The following is a 24,173-nucleotide window of genomic DNA, read 5'->3' as shown; positions in this document are numbered from 1 at the left end:
CCAGAGGACTCCTTGTTAGGGGATCGAGCTTCAGATAACGTTTAAAATTATTTTTAGAATGTGTTTTTAATCATTGCCTTACCTGCCAACCTGGGCTCCCTTGGGACGAATGGCAGGTTATAAATCAAAGCAATTAATTAATCACCATCGCCCGCCCTACACCAGCAGCTCCCAGAGCAAGTGACAAAAATTTTAAATATTAAAAATAGCTAAAATGGGTTACAATCACAAGAACAGGATAGGCCTTGAAAACTCACGTCTCAGGTGTTAAAGGCTAGGGTGAAGAGGTGCTTCTTAACAACAACAACAACAACAACAACAACAACAACAACACATGAGGCCTCAGGCCCTGTCAGAAATTGCTCTGCTCAGGCACAGATTTGCCACCTCAGAGGGGGGCCACTAGGGGCGCATTGGAAGATGGCCGACAATACCATCTCTCCGACCCACACGGGGTAATTAAGAGGCTGTTATGGGAGTAGGCAGCCTCTCTTGTTGCCCCAAGGGAATGGGGAACACTGCCCTTGCCTGCTGTGCCCATAAATCACCCCCAAATTTGAAAGAAGGGGGTGAGGGCCCTAGGCAGAATGCCCCTGTGTGGACCTCGGCTCTCCTGGACGCTGTCTCTGATCGCGCACTAGCTGCAGCAATTTGGAATAATTAATTACAAAAGAAGCAAATGCACATATTTCAAGTGAAAAGGGGGAGTGAAGACTGCTAATTTAAGTGACCTCTGCGAAAGAAGACGACGGGTTGGAGCAACAGGAATATTTTATGATGAAGATACACCAAAGGCTGGGTATGTCAGCAACGGGGCTGAATGGGGGGGGAACCTTTTTTACTTTCCTTCTATGTGATTTACCAAGAACCCCTCCTCATTAGAACTGTCGGTTTAACTGACCCAAGCAGAATGATTAAGGTCTGTGTGGAGATAAACTTTAACCAAAAGTATGCTTTATGGAGATCGAGAAGCAATAAGAGCTTTTGGAATGGCGCAGCAATTAATTCAGAGTCGCCATCTTGCCAAAGGATTTATAGCCGGGAGGAGGAACGGACTTGTTTTCAGACTGCATTCCTGGTGAATCTCCTCAGAGGTTTGAGAAAGAAGGCAGATTGGTGAAGATTAATGACGCTAAGACTGTTTTGATGTATGGAAGTGATGTTATACGGAAAACGTCTGGATATGGCTACTGGATAAAAATAATAATATCCACGCAGGATTACAAACTGTTTTAACCAGCTTGTGGAGACTATCAGAGGTCACAAAGAGAAAGGAAAAATATATGAAAATAACAACAAGAGATGTGGAAAAACAACAAGAAAGGACTGGATAGTACTGTGAACATCATATGGTTAGATTTGTGGACATTAAAACAGCAGCAAGAAGCAAGAAGTTGATTGGATCCCCTTCGGAACTTGAAATATGGGTACCCCCAACAAAAATTCAGCTGTGTAATTTGGAATTTATGTAATTTGGTTTGATTTGATGTGATTGGTCAGTTAATAAAAAATTATTCTTAAAAAAAAAAAGATTTGCCACCTCAGAGAGCCGATCTGCCACCTGTGATCAAAATGGGTGTGCAGGTCCTTTGGTTCATCATCCCGTCAAGCGGATCAAAAAGAAAGGGGAAAAGACCTTTATTGAGCACTTCTTGAAAGAGATTGTGAAGTCGCTTATCCAGAGTTGCATAGGTGAATGTGTATGAGATGATGCTTCTTCAGAACATAGGTTTTTTGTAATAATAATAATAATCCTTTGTCCCTGCCACAGTCTCAGTGAGAATCACCATCCTGCACGTCTGCCTCACCAGAACCAGGGCCGTCTTAAGCATATCCGGTGCCGTGGTGCAAAGCTACCTCCAGCATGCCCCCGTTTCCCAGAGTTTTTTAAGGAGGACGGAACTGCTGGCGGGACTGGAGGAAGCGGGCAGAAGAAGAAGAAGAAGAAGAAGAAGAGTTTGGATTTGATATCCCGCTTTATCACTACCCGAAGGAGTCTCAAAGCGGCTAACATTCTCCTTTCCCTTCCTCCCCCACAACAAACACTCTGTGAGGTGAGTGGGGCTGAGAGACTTAAAAGAAGTGTGACTAGCCCATGGTCACCCAGCAGCTGCATGTGGAGGAGCGGGGAATCGAACCCAGTTCACCAGATTACAAGTCTACCACTCTTAACCACTACACCACACTGGCTCTTGGCTGGACACGGATCCTCCTGGCTCAGCTGGCCACTTCGTGCCGTGGTGGCCATGGCAGACGAAGGCTCTGGGCGCAGCGCTGCTTCGGCGGAGGCAGGCAAGGGCGGCGAGCTGATGCCGGGAGGTGCCGCATGCAGCCTCTGCCTCTTCCCTGGCACCCTCCATAACTTGGTGCCCTGGCATCCCACGCCACTAGCCTCTATGGGTAAGACGGCCCTGACCAGAACAGCCCCCCAAGCTCCCCACAGTGCCCCCTCCAACATACCAGACCAGAGTGAGTTCTCTTTAAGTTTCTCTTGTAAGTCCCGGAAATTGGGTCTGGTTTCAACCTTCATCAGGCCAGGTTGGGAAAGGTCTTGAGCTTGATAGTATTTAAATCCCCTTGCTGGCTGAGCCAGCATTTTACAATAGAACGTGCCATTCCCCGAGGCTGCTTCCTTTAGTCCTGATCCCCTTCGCTTCCTTGCTGCTGGCTCAGCATTCAGACCGCAGCAACATCACACACACACATATCTTTGGAAGTGCAAATAGGACGGCCATTTCAAAGCACAACGTACCCCACAGAGCCGGTGGGAGGCAAGAATCGGGGGGAAAGATTCTTTTTTGCACGGCAAAAATATTGAAAGAAATGGTAAATAATATTAATAGCAGAGAGGCAGGTATCACGGGTGTTTCTGCCCACTTTCCGCCATTGGTGCATGGGCACATGCATACGCATGGCCGTGCATGCGTGTAACAGAGAGACTCGTCTTCATAATTCATAGCCTGCTTGTGAAAGGTGGGGGGAGTCATAAGGGCAGAGTGTAATATGTCAAGCATCTATAATTCATAGTCCTGGGATCACACGGCAGCCGTGCAGCTCAGCTTCACGCGGCAGAGTGAAATGTTTGTAATCAATCTACAAAAGAGAGAGAGAGAGCGAGAGCGAGAGAGAGAGAGAGCGCGCGCTTAAGAAAACGCAGCAGCTGGGAGGCAATAAATATGAAACGGAACTGGCGAGGTTTACTCAGGTGAAGGTATTGCCTTGAGCCTCCAAGGAGGCCTGTTGACAGTCACAATCTCTAATCAATAGGATTAGAGTAACCAAAGCAGGGCTCAGCGCAGTGAGAACTGCGACGACCCATTTTGAAAAACAGAGATGGAAGTTCTGTCTAAATCTATACCATAGACCAGGGATGGGGCACAAATGTGCCCCCCCCGAGGCATTTCCCTATGTCCCTCTGAATTCTCTGCAGGCCACAACCCTGTCCAGCCCGGATTTCACACGCCAAGTGTTTTTGCCTGGCTGGAACGTGTCCTTGAACTCTGAACATGCCTCTTGCTTGCCTTAGAGGCAAGATAAGAATAGAAGAAGAAGAAGAAGAAGAAGAAGAAGAAGAAGAGGAGGAGGAGGAGGAGGAGGAGGAGGAGGAGGAGGAGGAGGAGGAGGAGTTTGTATTTGATATCCCGCTTTATCACTACCCAAAGGAGTCTCAAAGCGGCTAACATTCTCCTTTCCCTTCCTCCCCCACAACAAACACTCTGTGAGGTGAGTGGGGCTGAGAGACTTCAAAGAAGTGTGACTGGCCCAAGGTCACCCAGCAGCTGCATGTGGATCAGCGGAGACACGAACCCGGCTCACCAGATTACGAGTCTACCGCTCTTAACCACTACACCACACTGGCTCTCTATTATAGAACAGAACAGAACAGAACAGAACAGAACATAATAGAATAGAACCACAAGGATCATCTAGCACAACTCTGTACAATGCAGGAATCTTTTCCCCAATGTGGGGATCAAACTCACAACCCTGAGATTAAGGGTCTCATGTTCTACCGATTGAGCTTGTGACTTTACATCCCTTGCTGCACCCACTTTTGGCTCTGGTCCCACTCACCCCTGCTATGTGTTCCCCACTGACAACTGCTCCATGACAGTTTGGAGAATGGGATATAGATTTGTGGTGTAAAGAGTGCCCTCTCGCTTGAGTTAGGAAAAAAAGAAAAGAATCATAGCGTTGGAAGAGACCACGAGGGTCATCTAGTCCAAACCCCCCCTGCAATTTTTGCCCAACTTGGGGTTCGAACCCACGACCCTGAGATTAAGAGCCTCATGCTCTACCAACGGAGGTAAGCTGCCCTTCACTTTTCTGCAACAAATAGAATGTTAAGATTATTCCGTGTGCGTGGGATGTTGGAGAGATCATTGAACATTATTCCGCCACCCTCATAAAACCAGAAGCAGCAGGCACACAGAGAAACTGGTTGGCAGAATTTTCAGGACAAAAGACAGAGTAGGACTTTCCCACAAAGCATAGAATCAAGGTAAAAAAGTCACAAAAATGTAACATCATCAATATTAGTAGTAGTAGTAGTAGTATCCCGCCCATCTGTCTGGGTTGCCCCAGCCACTCTGTGCAGCTTCCAATGCATATAAAAACATAATAAAACATTAACACTAAAAAAAACAAAAAAAACACTTCCTTATACAAGGCCCCCTTCAGATGTGTTCTAAAGACATCTTAAGGCAGCCCTGTTCAGGGAAGTTTTTAATCTGTGATATTTTAATGTATTTCTGGTTTTTATGGAAGCCGCCCAGAGTGGCTGGGGAAACCCAGCCAGATGGGCGGGGTACAAATAATAAATTATTATTATTATTATTATTATTATTATTATTATTATTATTATTATTAAAGGTTGTATAGTTACTTATCTTCTAGGCTCAGGGAATCTCATAACTCCATACCTTCCAACGTTTCTCCATTGAAAATTGGAACAACAAAAAAATGCCAATTCTGGAAAACGAGTTGGATTTAGCAACAATTCAGCGCTCATTTATGTTAATTGCGGCGGGGGGAGGGGGATCCATTTGCAACCTCTATTGATTCAGAAATTTGTGCAAGTTCCACATTGAAATTTCATGCGACGAATGTTGAGGCGGTCTTTCGACATACCATTCTTCCCCGCCATTTAAAATGTAGCAACACGTGGTGGTATATCAAAAGCCATCATTCCATAACGCAACAGTGTGGAAGGAATCTGTTTATCTACAAATTTCATAAAATTTAAACACTGCTTGATTGTGAAAACAAACAAACACTCCTTAAATCAAAATGTTAGAATTTGGGACAGTAATGCTAGCATTATAATTAGAAAAACCAACACAATGTTCCCTATGTCTGAAGGCACCCATAGTGCCATTCTGAGTGCATTGCTGGAAAACAAACAAATATGACTGCCATGAAAAGTGTCATTTTCTTACTCCAAACCATATGCAGTAAACAATCCCAAACATGTCCGCTGGGCTATTTGAGGGAGTGCTATGGCAAGAAAGAAAGAAAGAAAGAAAGAAAGAAAGAAAGAAAGAAAGAAAGAAAGAAAGAAAATTTTGTGTGTCAGGGGGTGTCCCCTGTAGCAAACTCTCTGCCCTTCTAAAAACATGTGTTTTTTTCCTGCACCCCTCTGAAAACTGCCCCAATCTCCACCCCACCCTTCTTTCATGGCCTCCAACTGGCCCCTGGAAGTAGGAAATCAAATGTGGCAGGTTGCTAGTTTAGGCCCCACCAAGATCAATCTGAAATTACAACCTTTCTTTTTTAAAAAATAAAAAATCCTAACACACAGCACTTGGCATGGATTTGCAAATGGGTACAGAATTACAACAGGAGTTTCAGGAGATCGAGAGCGAAATGGCTTCCCGCCTCCGCGAACATGGAATAAAGGCCCTTTATTTTCTGCTGCACCAAAGCGAATTTGTTTTTAAGAAGGGTTTGAATAACCAGACGTTTGGATGAGCAGCAGTGCAGTTTACATCCACGTGTGAAACAAACAGAGTGCAAATTAAGTGGCTCACGAGGACTAGATAACAGGAAACAGAAAAAGAAAATAATAAAGAGGCCAAAGGAAAAACGCCCAAACTCCTTTTTTTTTAATGGACATTTTTTAAAAAAATGGGTTTTGTTCTTATTGTTTGAATCCTACCCTTCCTCTCAGAAGCTGAACCAAGGGTAGGACACAAAGGGTTAAGATTTTTTGATGGTTGATGTTGTATTGTGCTTTTAATATTTTGTTGGGAGCCATTCTGAGTGGCTGGGGCAACCCAGTCAGGTGGGGATAATATAATAATAATAATAATAATAATAATAATAATAATAATAATAATAATAATAATAATAATAATAATGTGCATTGAATGTGTGGCCAAATCCCATCCAGGGAACTTGTGGGAGACCGGGAGACCTTGAACCTGCCCTCTGGGATTCTAATCAGTATGCTTGCACTCGGTTTTTAAATCCCTCCCCCCCCCAAAAAAAAAATACCCTTAAAACAACCCTATGATGTGGTGGGGTAACAGAACTTTTCAGAAAACAGGAAACAAAACAGCCACATCAGATCCCAAGCTGTGAGGGGGGTGGGGGGGGAGCATCGCTGTTTTCATATATTAAAAAATTGTCCTTTCCCCGCCATCTGTCTAGAAAAGAAGGATCTTGCGAAACACGCAGTGCTCCTCTCTTAGGCGGCCGTGGGCAGGCGGAGTGCTCCTCTCTTCGAGGACGGTGGGTACTTTTTTGAAAGTAGCCGTGTAATAATACACAAACCACTGATGATGTCAGCTTGTTATTGACTTTCCAAGTCTGAATGACTGAGCAAAGGAGAGGGGGGTGGGGTGGAATCAATCTATTGCAGGCGGAGGAGGCCGGCCGAGCGAAAATGAGCTCTCAAGGTTGCGCCGGGGAGGGTGGAGGATGGGCAGCAAAGCTCTTCTCCCTACAGTTCCCCCTGCTTGCTTGCTGCTGCTGCTGCTGCTGCTGCTGCTGTAGCTGCCGAGAGATTGCCTTTGAAAGGGGCTGTGGGGGAAGGGAGGTGGGCTGAGGGAGGGGGGAATCAATGACAGCCCCAGAATAGGCTGCTGGGGGTGTGGGAGGGGGAAGCCCTCCAGGATTCGGAGAGGCTGACATTTTGTGCAAAGCTCCTCAGATGCAAAATAAAATAAAATACAAGCACATACAGGGAGAGCTTTGTGGCTGGGAGGGAGGCAAGTTGAAGGCCGTGGCCCAGGGAGCAAGGCAGCGGGGAGAAATGGCGGGGGCTTGCTGTGTGGTCCTCGCCACAACCAGGTGTTTTTCCTCCGACAAAGGCCTTAATTCTTTCCGGCGTCTAGGGGGTTTGGTTCCACCACCCCGACTGCCAAAACACACCCTTCTTGCAAAAAAAAGGAAGCAGGGCAATGCTGTTGTTTTGATGGTTGTGTTCGAGCTGGAAAGCAGTTGTTGTTGTTAGGCTACAGTTTAGTTGTTTAGTCGTGTCCGACTCTTCGTGACCCCATGGACCAGAGCACGCCAGGCACTCCTGTCTTCCACTGCCTCCCGCAGTTTGGTCAAACTCATGCTGGTAGCTTCGAGAACATTGTCCAAGCATCTCATCCTTCTCCTTGTGCCCTCAATCTTTCCCAACATCAGGGTCTTTTCCAGGGAGTCTTCTCTTCTCATGAGGTGGCCAAAGTATTGGAGCCTCAGCTTCAGGATCTGTCCTTCCAGTGAGCACTCAAGGCTGATTTCCTTCAGAATGGATAGGTTTGATCTTCTTGCAGTCCATGGGACTCTCAAGAGTCTCCTCCAGCACTATAATTCAAAAGCATCCATTCTTTGGCGATCAGCCTTTTTTATGGTCCAGCTCTCACTTCCATACATCACTACTGGGAAAACGATAGCTTTATAGCACTGGACTTTCCTTTCGCTTCCAGGCATATCCACAACCTTTCGGCTTTGGCCCAGCCGCTTCATCAGCTCTGAATCTACTTGTCCTCTGCTCTTCCTCAGTAGCATGTTGGACGCCTTCCGACCTGAGGGGCTCATCATCCAGCGTCATAACTTTTATATGCCTGTTGTCTTTGTCCATGGAGTTTTCTTGGCAGGGATACTGGAGTGGCTTGCCGGTTCCTGCTCAAGGTGGATCACATTTGGTAAAAACTCTCCACTATGACCTGTCCATCTTGGGTGGCCCTGCACGGCATGGCTCATAGCTTCTCTGAGTTATTCAAGCCCCTTCACCACAGCAAGGCAGTAATCCATGAAGGGGACTGGAAAGCAGGCAAGGGTGCAAAACCAAAGTTTGTGTGCCCTCCTTTCCTTCCTCTCACCTTTTCTGGTCCTGCAAAGCAAGGGTGGGAGACAGAGATCAAGGGAAAGGTCAAGGATTTACCATTCCTGGCGGGTTCCCAGCAGAAAAGGAGCTTCACCAGAGCTTCCTCTCTTTTGGAGAAGGAGAATTAGCTGGATAGCATCCAGGTCTCCAGTGCAGGGTCTGGTCTTGCATGTAACCTGCAAGGTCAAAGGGCACAAGATTTGGGGACGCTTGTGGCTGGATTGCCTGGCCTTTTTAGAAACAGTGTGGTGCAGTGGTTAAAGGGATAGACTAGGGGAGACCTGGGAGACCAGAGTTCAAATCCATGAACCATGAAGCTCACCGGGTGACCTTGGGCCAGTCACTGTCTCTCTGCTCACAATGAATTTACTTATAAAAGTATTTCCTACAGCGCCGTATCGTAAAATACCAGGGCGGCGTGCAACGTTTAAAGGCGAAACACAATTTATTTATAAATGTGGATAACTGGTAAGGTGGCTGGCTGATCAATAATAAAAATTGAATAGTTGCAAAGGCCTGTCATTATAAAAAAGGTCTTCCAGAGTAAAAAAAAAAAAAAAAACAGGAAGAATTGGGGATGCCTGCCAAATCTCTGCTGAAAGGGAGGGTACCATGGCATCAGAGCCACAACGCTAAATGCCCAGTCATCAGGCCTCTGTAACATTGTTGTTGTGGTTGTTGTTTAGTCGTTTAGTCGTGTCCGACTCTTCATGACCCCAGGGACCAGAGCATGCCAGGCACTCCTGTCTTCCACTGCCTCCCACAGTTTGGTCAAACTCATGCTGGTAGATTCGAGAACACTATCCAACCATCTCGTCCTCTGTCGTCCCCTTCTCCTTGTGCCCTCCATCTTTCCCAACATCAGGGTCTTTTCCAAGGAGTCTTCTCTTCTCATGAGGTGGCCAAAGTATTGGAGCCTCAGCTTCATGATCTGTCCTTCCAGTGAGCACTCAGGGCTGATTTCTTGTGCCCTCCATCTTTCCCTTCTCCTTGTGCCCTGCATCTTTCCCAACATCAGGGTCTTTTCCAAGGAGTCTTCTCTTCTCATGAGGTGGCCAAAGTATTGGAGCCTCAGCTTCATGATCTGTCCTTCCAGTGAGCACTCAGGGCTGATTTCCTTCAGAATGGAGAGGTTTAATCTTCTTGCAGTCCATGGGACTCTCAAGAGTCTCCTCCCGCACCAGAATTCAAAAGCATCAATTCTTTGCCGATCAGCCTTCTTTATGCTCCAGCTCTCACTTCCATACATCACTATTGGGAAAACCATAGCTTTAACTATACGGACCTTTGTCGGCAAGGTGATGTCTCTGCTTTTTAAGATGCTGTCTAGGTTTGTCATTGCTTTTCTCCCAAGAAGCAGGCGTCTTTTAATTTTGTGGCTGTTGTCACCATCTGCAGTGATCATGGAGCCCAAGAAAGTAAAATCTCTCACTGCCTCCATTTCTTCCCCTTCTATTTGCCAGGAGGTGATGGGACCAGTGGCCATGATCTTCGTTTTTGTTTTTTTTGTTTTTTGATGTTGAGAATCAGACCATATTTTGCGCTCTCCTCTTTTAGCCTCATTAAGAGGTTCTTTAATTCCCCCTCACTTTCTGCCATCAAGGTTGTGTCATCTGCATATCTGATACAGAGGATAAAATGGGGAGAGGGAGAAGCATTTACACCACCCCAAACTCTTTCACGGAAAGGTGGGGTATCAATGCCTTGACACTGGGGTTGACGGAAACCGAGTGCCCAGCAATGGTTCTGATTCCTGTTTGCTCCTGGCAGAGATGTGCTCTGTGGAGTTGACAAGGTGGGCCCAAGTCTTAGGAACCCCTTTTCTTGCGCCCCTGACATTACTGCACCTCAGCACAGACTTATATAGGATTCCACTGGAGAGGGCCTTCTCTGTGGCAGCCCCTAAGTTGCAGGATTCACTCCCTACAGAGATATATCTGGCTTCTTCGCCCTACAGCTTTCTGCAGATGCTGAAGACATGCCTCTTTACGTGGCCTTTGACATCCGAGATGTGTATTTTCAGGACCCCCCCTTTTCCTGTGACCGAAATCTGTTTATAGCTGTTTTTAATTCTGAATTGGAACAGACTGCATAACTTCAGTTCCCACAAGAACCCTGTGAGGTAGGTTTGGCTGAGCAGTAGGGGGTTTGGGAGCACATTTGGAAACAAAAGAAACTGATGCGAGTGCTACAAAATGCCCATTTCGTGGTAGAAAAACCTCTGGTGTTCTGATCCTCACCCACTCGACAAAAATTCAGGGAAGTCACCTTCCAACCCCCAACCCCCAAAAAACATGAAACAGCCAATCAACTAAACAACCAGGGGGAAAGATCCTGAATTAAAATAAAAATTTGAGAAGGATCTAGGATTTTCGCTGGTTGCAAAGACCTGTCCTATGCTTTGACTTTAACTTGAATGTTACTCGCAGAGAACAAAACATTTCCCAAGAACATTCCAAGGACCTGGAGCATTTGTTACTGCAGACACAACATTGCTTCTTTTCTCTCTGCTCTTGTTACTTCCTCTCAGCAGCAGAGGGGTGGAAGGCATGGAAATCTGCATTGTCACTGAGTATTTCCTTCCTTGCTCCTTTAGAGCAATTTGCAAGAAAAGCGGGCGTTCTGGAGTTCTGCATAAATTCAGATCTGTGGAGATTTGGTGGAATTTGACTGAATGTGGCAGTTTATTTTATTTATTTATTTATTTAGAGCATTTGTACCCTGATGTTCAGCCAAAAAAAGACTCCCAGAGTGACTGATATAAAATCAAAACAAGAAACTCCCTGCCCACAGCCCACAGCCCACAAGCAAAACAAAACAAAACCCACAACACACAAGGGAAAGGGGACAAGAAGGGAAGAGGAAAATCAAAATCGAAACTCGGGTGCCAATTTCTAGACAGCTGAAAAGCAACCATACAAACATAATTAAAAACATCATAAATACAGATTGTATTTATATTTATATACAATATATGCATATATATATATATTTATATTATACACACACACACACATGGAACAAAGATCATTAGATTCGCCAAAACTTTCTAATGTTTCTTTACCAGCAGTTAATGGCCAGATGTCCAAAAGCTGAAACTACATCCATAGTAGGGAACCGACTCTCTAAAACCTGGCATCGTTTGATAATGGAGAAACACTGACTAATTAAATGTTATCATTTAATTAGATTTATTTATTTTTATATTTAATATAAATGTTGATTAATTGAGTTAAAATTATTTATATCCCACTCTTCTGCCTAAGGAGATCAGAGGAGGGTACGTTAAAAACAGTAGTAATAATAATAATAATAATATGAACATAGTTGCAAGAAGTGAAAGCACTCCGTAAACATCACATGTCTGAGCATGCATGCTTAAACATTTTTTTTTAAGCAGCTGGTGAAAACTGTACAGCAAAAGCCTAATATCAGTGGGCAAAGTATACCTGCTGCCACACTGGAGAATAGATTTCTTGCAACTGCAATTAATTTAAATGTTTTTGGAATTTTAAAAAATCAGTGAAACCAGAGGCCTTTCTCCTGGGTATGGTCGGCCAATTGGGGCCAAAGAAGGACAGAACATTTTTTATGTATGCGACAGCAGCAGCAAGAATACTTATTGCAAAGCACTGGAAGACGCAAGATCTACCCACCTTGGAAGAATGGCAGATGCAACTAATAGACTATATGGAACTGGCAGAAATGACCGGCAGAATCCGAGATCAAGGAGAAGAGCAGGTGGAAGAGGACTGGAAGGAGTTTAAAGCGTATTTACAAAAGCATTGTAAAATTTATGAATGCTGAAGGCATTGAAAATGAAAGTGACTAAGATAAGGGGACTAAGGGTTCTAGTGACTAAGATAAATAAGAGTACAAAGGGAGGGATAAAGGATGAAAATGAATAATGCATGAGCTTGCTGAAATAATTTTTAAAGTGGAATACAAGAAAGAAAGGCGGGTGGAAGTAAAGAAAATAAGGTTTTGAAGGTTATTAAATTGAAAAAGAGATTTTTTTTTTGTTTTTTTCCATTTTTATGTTAAATCTTTTTTATGTTTTCTTTTTTATTCCCTGTCTTGTTTGCATTTTTGATGTTTGTTGATTGTTAATTTTCTGTAAAATTTAATAAAATATCATTAAATAAAAAAATCAGTGAAACCATATAAACTTCCTGATAACAAGGATGACAAAAAGAGCAGTGAAGGATTCATCAGTGCGGGGGTAGGGAAGGCACTAAACGGCCTCGGTCCAGTATACCTGAAGGAGCGTCTCCTGAGGTCCAGCTCCGAGGGCCTTCTGGCTGTTCCCTCACTGCAAGAAGTAAGGTTACAGGGAACCAGGCAGAGGGCCTTCTCGGTAGTGGCGCCTGCCCTGTGGAACGCCCTCCCAGCAGATGTCAAGGCAATAAACAACTATTTTACTTTTAAAAGACAACTGAAGGTGGCCCCGTTTAGGGAAGTTTTTAATGTCTATTGCTGTATTGTTTTTAATATTCAGTTGGAAGCCGCCCAGAGTGGCTGGGGAAACCCAGCCAAATGGGCGGGGTATAAATAATAAATTATTATTACATTATTATTATTATTCACACAACGAAAGACTGGGTTGAGCATGCAGGGATGATGTGCCAGGCGCCCACTGGAAGTGACCTCAAACCATTTCACCACTTATATACCCAACTGTTCACAGCACCCTGCAGGAAAGGGCACTCCATGTATGCCAAGAGGAAGTCTGTGATGAAAAGGTCAGAATCGGGCCACCTAACCTTTGGCATTCCCTCTTTGTTACGTAGCAGCAGCTCTCCATCATCTCTTTGGTGCCTATTTAAGACGTTCTATCCATAGCTGTCAACTGTCCCTTATTTGGCGGGAAACTCCCTAATCCCAGCGCTGTGTCCCGCTGCTGTCCCTTATTGATGATGCCCCTTAAATTTCACGGGTTTCAAAGGAAGCAGCTCCTCTCCCTCCCTCCCTGCCGGCCAGGGAGGAAGGAGGCTCCAACTGTGTTGCTTGGCTGTGTTGCTCACCCAATAAGGAGTCTAAGAACGACTGGGGGGGTGGAGCTTGCATGCCTTGTGCCCGGCTGCGTTGCCTGGGGACTCGCCTTTGCTCAGCGCTTCCCAGCGGAGAGGTGACGGTGGTTTTCCTTGCTGCATCCCCTTTGCCGGGTTGCTGCACTGTGGGAACCACCGCTTGAGGCTTCGTTTGGCTGCTGTCTGGGCTTTCTGCCTTTGGCTCAGAGGGGCTCAGAAGTTGTACATACCTGTGCCTGGAAAATCCCTTATTTGGGCAGCTGATTCCTTATTTTCGAGGCTGCTGGTCCCTTATTTTCAAATCTGTAAGTTGACAGCTATGGTTCTATCCCTGACAAGTTGTTTATTTATTTATTCCATATATATGCCGCCTTTTCTTCCAGGGAGCTCAGAGTGGTAAATGCGGATTCTCCTCTCCCCCCATCTCATCCTCACAACGACCCTAAGAGGGAGGTTAGACTGAGCTATTGTAGACTGGCCCGAGGGCACCCAGTGAGCTTCACAGCTGAGGAGGAGATTCATAGAATTGTAGAGTTGGAAGGGACTGCGAGGGTCATCCAGTCCAACCCCCTGCAATGCAGGAATCTTTTTGCCCAACACAGGGCTCAAACTCACAATCCTGAGATTAAGAGTCTCATGCCCTTACTGACTGAGCTATCCTGCTGTCAAACCCTGGTCTCCCTGGGCCAGCACTCTAACCATGACAGTCTCTGTTGGATTTGGAATGGTTGTCGTGTTTTGCATTTCTCTAATTGTTTGTTGTAGTTATAGCTATGGTTTTCCCAGTAGTGATGTATGGAAGTGAGAGCTGGACCATAAAGAAGGCTGATCGCCGAAGAATTGATGCTTTTGAATTATGGTGTTAGAGGAGACTCTTGAGAGTCCCATGGACTGCAAGAAGATCAAACCTATCCATTCTGAAGGAAATCAGCCCTGAGTGCTCACTGGAAGGACAGATCGTGAAGCTGAGGCGCCAATACTTTGGCCACCTCATGAGAAGAGAAGACTCCCTGGAAAAGACCCTGATGTTGGGAAAGATGGAGGGCACAAGGAGAAGGGGATGACAGAGGATGAGATGGTTGGACAGTGTTCTTGAAGCTACCAACATGAGTTTGACCAAACTGTGGGAGGCAGTGGAAGCCAGGAGTACCTGGCATGCTCTGGTCCATGGGGTCACGAAGAGTCGGACATGACTAAACAACAACACCAATTGTTTGTTATGTGTGGAATTGTTCTCCATTATTTTCCATATGTATGGAATTGCCTTTGTTGTTGATTTCATCTCTTTGGGATATTTGGCGGGAATCGATTAGTAAATGGAATCTGTCAAACCAACCAACACACAATCAGGGCGCTGGTTTCCATGCCAGCCTCACAGTCTTTCGGGAAAGGCAAAGCCAGCGAAGTGAACACTGTGGATTCTTCCCACACATGATGCTCCTAGTGTGGTCCTGTTCTTAAAGTATGCTGTACAATACTTTATGATCCTTTTATTGTTTCACTGGCATGGGCTCTGTTTCATTCATTCATCTTTGTAGTCCGTAGATGGGTTTGTAATGGTGATTGAAACCATGTTACCTTGTTTATGGAAATGCAGGGCTATTGTTGAACTGAATTGCTATTTAATTAAGGGATCATGAATTTTGATAGGCACATTGCATTGTGATATTCTTTTTATATTAATTTGTTATAGCTGTTGAGTTATATTTTATTTCCTGCTTGATATATTGTGTAATATGCCTATTATTCTGGCATTGTTATTTTGCAAGTGTTCTGCCGCCACCATTAACCAACTGCTTTGGGTTTCCTTTGGGAAAGAAAAACGGCTAATAAATATGATGTCGGTTCTGCAACGAAATGTTGCAGCATGCAGTGATCTTGTTCCAAGATTCTGGCCAGTCAGCAATACTCCTCAGGATGCTCTAGGAGCCCATCTTCCCCCTTTTCCACTTTTACTTCCACCAGTCAACATTTCGTATCCCCTCCATGCTTAGTCCTGTTTAGAGTCTCCCCACCCCTGATATTTTGTAAAGTGGTGCCCCGCAAGACGAACGCCTCGCAAGACGGAAAACCCGCTAGACGAAAGGGTTTTCCGTTTTGGAGGTGCTTTGCAAAACGAATTTCCTATGGGCTTGCTTCGCAAGACGAAAATGTCTTGCGAGTTCCTGCGGGGGGTTTTTTGCTCCCCCCCCCTTTTTCTAAGCCGCAAAGCCGCTTATCTGCTTATCCGATAAGCCGATAAGCCGCTAATAGCGCTAATAGCGCTAAGCCGCTAAGCCGTCAATGGGCTTGCTTCGCAAGACGAAAAAACCGCTAGACGAGGAGACTCGCAGAACGGATTAATTTCATCTTGCGCAGCACCACTGTACTTTTGCAGATCTGTGGTTGGCTAATACCTCCCTTTCATACACTGATGGTACCATTTGGAGTACAGAAGGCTCCACATTCAACTAATGAGTTTGCTATTCATAGAATCATAGAATTGTAGAGTTGGAAGGGACCCCGAGGGTCATCTAGTCCAGGGGTCAGCAACCTTTTTCAGCCGTGGGCCGTTCCACTGTCCCTCAGACCATGTGGTGGGCCGGACTATATTTTTTGGGGGGGATGAACGAATTCTTATGCCCACAAATAACTCAGAGTCTCTGAGTCAGAGATGCAGTTTTAAAAAAAGCACACATTCTGCTCATGTAAAAACACCAGGCAGGCCCCACAAATAACCCTGAGATGCATTTTAAATAAAAGAACACATTCTACTCATGTAAAAACACATTGATTCCAGGACCATCCGTGGCCCGGATTGAGAAGGCGATGGGGCCACATCTGGCCCACGGGCCTTAGGTTGCCTACCCCTGATCTAGTCCAACCCCCTTCAATGCAGGGATATCAACTAAAGCACCTGTAACAGATGATTACCCAACTCTGCTTAACAACCTCCAAGGAAGGAGAATCTACCACCTTCCGAGGGAATCTGGTCCACTGTCGAACTGCTGTTACTGTCAGAAAGCTCTTCCTGATGTTTAGTCGAAGTCTCCTTCCTTGTAACTTGAATCCATTGATTTGAGTCCTACCCTCCAGACCAGGAGAAAAGAAGCTTGCTCCATCGTCCATGTTAAAGCCCTTGAGATATTTGCAAAATATTTCAGATATGAATATGAAAGGATGACGGAGTGAAATTGAATCGCACTTTTGGATTTGTTTTTGCAAGAAAAGCCACTCTGAAATGCAAGAATATCGATTGAAATGATCCAGAATATGTGATTGACACAGAAGGGGAAAGCCCACAATGCTGGGATAACATTAATCAGCCCAAAATCATGTCCCACACTGGGTGATGTATTATTCTCTGCAAATGGGGGCATGCATGCAGCAAAATGCAAGTCCCCCTGGGATTGGTTCCATCTGGGAACACCTGGGCGGAGCTGATCCCTGCAGAAGGCAGGACTCCCCATTAGCTCTGATCTAGAAATGCTCTGGAATGCTCCTGCCCCCAACTGAACCTTGTTAGGTTCATACCAAGTCCTAGAACGATGAAGGCATCACCCCAGAACAGTAGCATAGCATGGGTTGCCAGAGTCCGGGGCTATGTGGAGTGGAAGGGAGGGAAACAAATGGAGTACACATGCTAATCCAATTGTCTAATGACGTTAGCATCACCCCGGAGATCACAGCCGCCGAGATAAGAAACGGAGAGCTGTTCTATTGTTTGGAGAGCTCACTTCCTGGTTCAACGGAACCCAGTGACAGAAGCACACAGCTGTCCTGAGGGTGATGAAATTTTGCACACCTAACAATTTTGCCCCCGGGCAACTGCCCCTGTGCCCCCCGCTCCCTGCTACACCACTGCCCCAGATCAGTGTGGTAGGTCTGGCTCGGCAGTCTTGTCTTGAAGGAAAGATCCAGCAATGTGGCATTCCAAGGCACATTTTTGTTGTAAGCCACCAAAATAGGTTACTGCCATTTGAATAGCTCCTGCTCTAGCTGAAGACAAAAAGGATGTCAAGTTGGTTTTGTCCAGAGGAGATTTTGGAACAGACACTGAACATGCTGTGCTGGACATGTTTTGTTGTACATTAGCCTTGGCTTGGAGACATTTTGAAAGCTACGACTGTCCCCTCCAGAATAGATGGCAGCGCAAAGTCTTCATTCATTGTCCCCATGCTGCCATCAGACGTTAAGAGCTCCTTTCTTTCTTTCTTTCTTTCTTTCTTTCTTTCTTTCTTTCTTTCTTTCTCATCTCAGCTGCCTAGCAAAATCTATCTTCCTAGGCAAGGGGAAAAAAGCCAAACCTTCAGCTGGTGTCATTAACCAAAAGCTCTGTGAATGTAACTCATCTAATTTCCCGTTAAATCAGTAACATTACCAATCTCAGCCACTCTATTACACTTTGCTTTTTTTTCTTTAAAAAAAAAATTGCTTAAATAGGACTGTGACTGTGGTTGCTAGGAGCTGAGTGTAGACAGGCAAGCGAGAATGTATAATTATTCGCACAAATTAATGATAAACGGAAGGCATCAACATCTGGAGAGATAATAGGTTGGGTGTACAGAGGCCATGTGTGTGATGGAGAGTTTCATCAATGGGCCCCTTAACCAGTGTTCCTCTTTGGGGCGAGGATATGGATGGGTCAGGGATTCAGTCTGATTCACATTTTAATGTAAACCTACCCACTTCACACTTCCTGGAACAATGCGCAAAACGAAATGCAAGTAATCCTTCGAAAACATGTACTTTGAAATCTGTATTCCGTTTCCCGGAAGTTTACCTAACTGTTGATTTCTGCATCAGCTTTCAGACAACATTAAGTCAGTTACAGATACCTAGTGTAGTGGAGATTTCATGTTTATTTCTGTGTTGCTTCTGGGAGGGGTGGGATCCATTCTCAGCTCCGTTAACCCAAGCAAGTTCTTTCCTTCCATTTTCATTGGGGGGGGGTGGTCATGGGAGAAGCAAAAGGACACATGCGAGGGAGTCACAACATTGTGCAATGACATTCACTGGTGTGAATGAAATTTAGCATGATGGTATATCGGTCAAAAACCAACAGTTCCGTAACACAACAGGTACTGCAGTATGGAAGGAACGTTAAGATAACAGGACAGATAACACCCCAAATTTTGTGATCTAGTTCTCATACGAAATACGTGGCAAAGAGCATGTGTTTGGGGAAAGCGTATGTAAACACGCATTCATGAAAATAACACATGGAAACGTATTATTGCTTGCACAAATGCACATGTTAAAAGAAACACCCGCAAAAAAAATGCTGGTCAATTTCGTGAGGACTTTAGAAAAGAAATTGCAAGCTGGTGAGGGAAATTGGAGAACTGCATTTAAGACTGGGGAAATGAGAAATGAAGAGAAGATGAGAATGACAGATTTGTCCTGTCGTACTTAAGAGAGAAACAGCAGGTGCTACGATCCATCTCAGACTCCTTCAGGTTAAGCGAGAACAGGGATGACCATACTACACCCACCACTTATTCCCTATCACCCTAAGACCATAAGGAGAGACTGCAGGATCAGGCCAATGGGCCATCTATTCCCACATCCCAGAGGCCTACTGCTTCTGAGATTCCACTGCTGCTCGATTTGCCTCCTTGAACGGTCCTCTCCATTTCCTGAACCCGCATCCATGTCCAGCCACTGCCAGCAAATTGCCACCCATGCTGAAGCTCAATGGGACCCGAATAGGGGATAGCGGGGCAGGGAGGAAACACACATTTATCTCTTACTAAAATGCAAGTTTGTTTTGGAACAGGCTGGAGTTGTTCCAGTAAGGTTACAGACAGTTCTCTTTAAACACCACTGCTTTTAACCGCTGTCCAAAATGATCCTGTTTTGAGTTGTTCCCTAAAACTCTGGGCAGTGCAGAAGCCTATCTGCCGTCGTGATTTAGCAAGGCAAGAGGACCAGAGGGAAAGGGCAGTGCAATTTTGATTAGCACTTGGCTCACCGTCAACGTCGCTCATTCCCCAAATAAATCAGCAGGGTCTTTAGTGGGGGTGGGGACATCTCCTCTTGCTTGCTACTAAAATAACATTGGCTGCAAACAGAGGGGCAGTGCAAGAGAGGAGTTGTGTGCCACAGCATGCAAAAGGTGTTGCTGGTGTGAATGGCCTAGCGTGCCTGCACAGTGTTTCCTGGTCAACTGCACTCCATATGGCAGCATCCCTAAGGGGGGGCTGATTATGCATCGCCAAAAAATAATAAAAAAAGAGTTGACGGGTCACCCGAAAGCAGACAAGAGATGACACCATGGATGCAAAACTGAGAAATGCGAATGGGAAAATCATTGCACTCTAATTGAAATAGCAACACAATGTATCTTAGCCTTGGAAGGGAAGACTGGGGATTCAGCAATACAGCTGCAAATAAAACATTTTAAATGGGTTGTAAAGGCCAATATGCAAATGTGACACTAGATGGCGATAGCGAGCTATGCAAAACTCAATGTATTTTTCAAAACTTTTTTTTAAAAAAGCATTTCCACAGCGTTTTTAATATGTGTGTAGATTCCATCTGCATTTGCGAGGCAGGTGGATTTTTTCACGAATGCAATTGCTGCTCATAGAGCATGTTGCATGGAATGCTGCACTGTAAGCCCCCAGTTGATAGCATGCATCTGAGGACAGATGCAAAGCACAACCCATATGCATTTAGAGCACACAACTTCCTCCAGATACCTTGGGAACTGCTGTTTCTCCATTACAAAGCTACAGTTCTGCAAAGAAGAGTATGGGACTGTTTGCAAAAGGGGCTTTTAAACAGCCTTGCAATGTTGCATGCAGCCATCACTACCTACAAGCTTTCTTGGCTATTGGTAGCCACTGATAGTCTTATCCTCCATGAATTTATCTACCGTAATCCCTTCTTAAAGCTGAATTGGTGGCTATGAGCTTATCTTGTGGTAGAAATTCCAATAGGTTAACAACAACAACAACAACATTTTTTTTTTGTACTTGATTGACCTAGCCACTCTGGGTGGCTTCCAATAGAATATACAAAAACACAACAGAATGTCACACATTAAAAGCTTCCCAATACAACATTGCACTAAAGAAATGTTTCCTTGTGTCTGTTCCTGAATCGCCAGGAGCTCAGCTTTGCTGGATGATCCTGATTTCTAGTACAGTGGCACCTCAGGTTAAGTACTTAATTCGTTCCGGAGGTCCATTCTTAACCTGAAACTGTTTTTAACCTGAAGCACCACTTTAGCTAATGGGGCCTCCTGCTGCTGCCGCACCGCCAGAGCACAATTTCTGTTCTCATCCTGAAGCAAAGTTCTTAACCCGAGGTACTATTTCTGGGTTAGCGGAGTCTGTAACCTGAAGAGTATGTAACCTGAAGCGTATGTAACCCGAGGTACCACTCTACTATGAGAGAGAGAAACTTTGAAATATACTCGGAATCGAGAGTGGATTTCATGCTCTTTATTCAGCTTATAGTGGTGAGGAGGAAATGGAATATCCCCCAGAATGTCTGCTTTATATACATTATTTATACAATGGGCCCCACGTGATTGGCTAATTCCGGGATTCTCCTGTAGGCCAACCAGGTTGCGGATTCACTTCCACCTGGAGCTGGATTGGGTGGCTCCTGCGGACCAATCAGAGTGCTGCATTCTGGATCATATTGTTCTAGGACCAATCAGACTGCTGCATTTTGGATCCTATTCAACTCAGTACATAACAAACCTCCTTATCCTTTTCTTCCACATAACCACATTATACATATCTTCCATGCTCCAATCATTAATCTACCTAAAGGGAAAAGGGGGGAAAGCCCCAAATGTTGAAAACTTTCCTCATATGTGAGTTGTTCCAACCCCTCAATTTTTTTGGTTGCACTTTCCTATAACTAAGTGTGGGTGTGTTTGGGTGAGGTGGAATTTGAAATCAGGTCTTGTCCAAAGTGTCCAGGCCAAATCGGAGGCATGGACAACCGTGCCCAAGATCTGGACCTGGAAGCTGGTTACTCTGAGGTCTGGTTCTGGTGCAGGAGTGTGGCAAGCAGGAAACCTGGAAGCTCTGTTGACCAGGCAAAGATACAATACCAACTTTCCCATTACTGCATGGTCTCATCTGACATTGGGATTTCGTTCCAAGCATGGCCGGCCCACCCATGAGGCAAGGTGAGGCAACTGCCTCAGGCAGCAGGGTCAACAGATGCAGATCTCCTCCCCTCCCCCCCGTTCCTGATGTAGAGCTTTCCTCACCCCTTTTTCCCTGGCATGGAGGGAGGAGCCATTTTGGCATCCATCTTGGGTGCCAAATTGTGATGGACCAGCCTTGGTTCCAAGGCTTCTTGTGCCAGACCTCCCAACCATAATTTCTCAACCTGAATCTGCCAGTAAGCGATTGAATCCCGCCCCTGAAACAGCAGTGGTCTGGAAGCCTCCCCCGATTGGGAAATTTTGCGAGAAAAAAAAGCCTTTGTAACACCTCCCACCAAAATGAAATAGAGAAGGGACTCTGTGCAATTCTTAAATGTGTGCATTTCGCAAGCCTCTTGTTGTCCTCCTTAAACCCAAGAAGCAATTTCGTTTCCTCTGGAGGGAGTCTCGTCTTAGATTGCATAGAGGGAAGCACTTTAGCATCTCTTCACTTCCTCATCCCACTTCAGCCAGGAAAGATTGCAAAACAAAAGGCAATCTATGCAGCATATTGAAGGTCTTGCACTTGGAACAAAGAGCTCAAAAGGAAAATCGCAACGCAAGGCCCAGTGGCACAAAGGTTGTTGAGCTGGCACAAGCAGCCCTGTGTGTACTTTGTACTAAAGGAAGATGTCTACATCCTTCACCCCAATAAAGTCAGAGGCCATAAAGCAAGAATGAGGACTCACAGCCCTCCACATGTTGTTGAACATGGGTAGGCAAACTAAGGTCCAGGGGCCGGATGCGGCCCAATCACCTTCTAAATCCGGCCTGCGGATGGTCTGGGAATCAGCGTGTTTTTACATGAGTAGAATGTGTGCTTTTATTTAAAATGCATCTCTGGGTTATTTGTGGGGCATAGGAATTCATTCATTTCTTTTTTTCAAAATATAGTCCAGCCCCCCACAAGGTCTGAGGGACAATGGACCGGTCCCCTGCTGCAAAAGTTTGCTGACCCCTGTTGTTAAACTTCGACTCCCACCATCACTGACTGTTGTAGTTCAACCGCTGACTGCACTTAGAGCACATACCTGCATAAATAACCTCTATTCAGAAGGATCAGTGAAAAAGTCCAGATGAGGCAAGCACCTGCGATTCCTGAGCATAGCTGTCGACTTTTCCCTTTTCTTGCGAGGAATCCTATTTGGAATAAGGGAATTTCTATGTTCCTGAGGCCTCCTCTCCATGCGTTCATTGTACATGGTATGTTGTCTCCACTGGGCTCTGAGTGATACACATTTGTACATAAACCAGCTGGGTTTTGATGGCCGACCTTGGAGAGCTTCTACGAGTCAGAGTAGGTAATATTGGGCTAGATGGGCAAACAAGCAGATCTGACATAAGCCTGGTTCGTATCTTTCCTATAAAAGTTCAGTTGTTCATATGGGATAAGTCTACTCTATCAAATGCTTTACATAAAAACATAAAAGTGTGAAAAGTTCATGGGATGGTTGTAATTTAGACCAAAGTCTCGGGTTTTACAACACAGGGAGTGCAGTTCAGAGCAAGGTTATTTATGCAGAATGCACAACTCACCAAGATAAGGACTCCACTAACTGGATTATCTAGGTATTCTAGTTACAAGAAAACCCTTTGAAATCAGGTAAGATGTTTCCCTTTTCCTGGGTTGCCCCACATCCCTCTTGCCCCCTTTAATCTTTTAACTGTGGCAGAAAGTTCACCAGCTGAATTTGGCCATCTGCAGAAAATCCCAGCTGCCATCCTGACTCGTTCTCATTCTCCAAAATTTATTTGTTTACCACCAGGATTTGAGAGGGAGAATGCAATTTGTGTTGAATATTCTGGTTCCAAAACACCTGAATCGTAACCTGAAAACACTGGAGGTCATTCTGAAATTCGCAATGCTTCCAATTAAATCTCTCCTTTTTTAAAGTCAACTTTACATAATTAAGGATTATGTGTTTGCATGATAGTTCAGCCTTTTTGCACTAAACCTTCTGAGTAAAACACACTTGCATGAAAATGATACTTCAGGCAGTTTTTAAGCTGCAAGCCTTATGATGTCGTGAGCCTGCAAAAAATAGTGCTGTAGTAATGTTTGAAGCATGGGACCTCATCATGACAGCCCCCATAGACCCCCCCCCAGGAGAGTGCAAAAATGCAGGTAGCTGTGTTGTGTACCACTTTAAACAGTCATGACTTTGTCCCAAAGAATCCTGGGAAGTGTAGTTTGTTAAGGGCACTGAGAGTTGTTAGGAGACCTTTAATACCCACCCAGAGCTGCTATCATCATCATCATCATCTGAATTTATATACTACCCTATAGGCATAGGTCTCAAGGTGGTTCACCGCATATAGTACAATGTAAAACGTACAAAATACGTGATAAAAATAATTTAAACAGTTAACAATGCTAATGCGTATAAAATAATGAAAAATACATTCCCCAACAAAAGCCCCTAAGCAATACCCCAGCCTACAAATGCAAATAGATACAAAATCCAAATGAACATTTAACATTAAAAAACACTTTTAAACAACCCCCATCCCCAAATGAAACAACACTCACCCAAGCTGAAACCCCATCCCTGCTAAAACATACAATTAACAGAGTGGTTTCACTATCAATCCCTATTTCCAAGGAATTCTGGGAACTGTAGCTTTGTGAGGTGAATGACTACAGCTCCCAGAATTCTTTGGGGGAAGCTGT

The sequence above is a fragment of the Podarcis erhardii genome (genome assembly GCF_964252035.2).
Source record: "Podarcis erhardii genome assembly, chromosome: 5".
NCBI lineage: Eukaryota > Metazoa > Chordata > Lepidosauria > Squamata > Lacertidae > Podarcis > Podarcis erhardii.
Note: the sequence above shows the minus strand (reverse complement) of the source record.